Source organism: Echinops telfairi, unplaced genomic scaffold, assembly GCF_000313985.2.
Source record: "Echinops telfairi isolate 266 unplaced genomic scaffold, ASM31398v2 ScPeMD7_58;HRSCAF=197, whole genome shotgun sequence".
Lineage (NCBI taxonomy): Eukaryota > Metazoa > Chordata > Mammalia > Afrosoricida > Tenrecidae > Echinops > Echinops telfairi.
In genome coordinates, this window is record NW_022103956.1 from 113,046 (window position 1) to 114,756 (window position 1,711).

The window sequence follows — 1,711 nt, forward strand, 5'->3', positions numbered from 1 at the left end:
GTATTACAGGGATCTCCGTAGAACCTCCTTATTACATGTTACAGGATCCGTATTACAGGGATCTCCGTAGAACCTCCACCCTGGGGGATGGACGACAGAAAAGTGGGTGACGGGAGACGTCGGACAATGTAAGACATGACAAAGTAATAATTTATAAATTATCAAGGGTTCATGAGGGAGGAGGATCAGGGAGGGAGGGGAAAATGAGGAGCTGATACCAAGGGCTCAAGCAGAAAGCAAATGTTTTGAGAATGAGGACGGCAACAAGTGTACAAATGTGCTCGACACGATGGATGTGTGTGTGGCTTGTGATAAGAGTTGTAAGAGCCGCAATAAAATGATTTTTAAAAAGAAGAAGAATCGATCCAGAAATATGTCAAAGAACAATTCTGCTGGTCTTTTACAGGTATTATTTTTCCATTAATACTTTAAAACTCTTATAACACAAGTGGTTTGGGTATACTTCTTTTATTGTTCTTGTTTAAGTATTCCCTGTATGAAACAATGCACTGCATTTCGTTTAAAAAGCTCTTTAGCCAAGGAAACGTGGCTAAACTGTCCCAAGGAGACAAGGTCTGTCCCAGAGTCAACGGAGAGAGAGTCTTCCCCTGCCTCCACGCGTCCGATGTCTGCGTCCACCCATTCGGATTTGGAGGCACGCGTCCCGTGCGGTGTGCGTTTCTTGCAGGGCAGGGCTGGCACCTTGGAGCGAGGGCGCTGTGGGCGCGTCCCACCTTGGGTGGGAGCCGTGGCTCTGCTCGCAGGCACGGGGCTGGGCATTTGGTGCTCTTGCCAATTCTCCTTGGCACATCGCCACTTCTCAGGTGCTCCCTGGGCAGTGTCACGTCAGACATGCCTCCGCTCCGTGCGAGGATTCATTCCCTCCATCCATGTGCAGGGGTCGTGGCACTCTGTGGTGTCTCACGTGTGCAAGGATGTCCGTGTTGGAGCTCTCGTGTCTTCACGATCGACATCAAGACCTGGTCCCCATTCTTCACGCCTGTTCCCGTCGAGTAGAACAGGCGTAGGCTTTGCTCTGCACAGAAACGCTCGTGAATGGGCCCAAAGCCAAAGGAGGAATTCTTAGGTTTTGTCATCTTGCGACAGGAGAAAGAAATACCACAAATGCAATGCTGTGAAAACTGACATTTACTGCCACCTGTTGCAAGTGTGAGGAAGCAGCCGTGCAGGGCACGGTCGTAGGGGGTAGTCAGGGAGGGTTTCTCTCAGGAGGAGGTGGGGGGAGGCCGTGCGAGGTTGCAACACCCAGGTGTCTGTAGGACTAGACGACCTCCACTTTGCGTGACATCTGTGCTGCCTCCTTCTTGCATGTGCCCATGACCGGGGCCTTGATTTACAGGGATGCATTTTGCTCTTGGCTATTGGTTCTTGATGGGGATCCCGAGGGTCCTTGCCCGATGGCTTATGTGCCTTTTCCATCTCGTGTAGACGATGGATGGAATGCAATCAAAAGTTCACTTCACTCAAGCGGGCTGTATCTGATACGTCCTTTAAGGCAAGCCTACAATCTCAGTCTTCACGTGACCTGATCCTCAAAACCCAGTCAGAACCTCACTCATATAGGAAACCCTCGTCTTTCAAAACTGACATTGCGATTGAGACGTTGAAGGTGGGGCTGAAATGACCACAAAGAGGGCCAAGGCATTAAAAGTCCAGATGAACACAGATCACATCACAAACTTTGCGACAA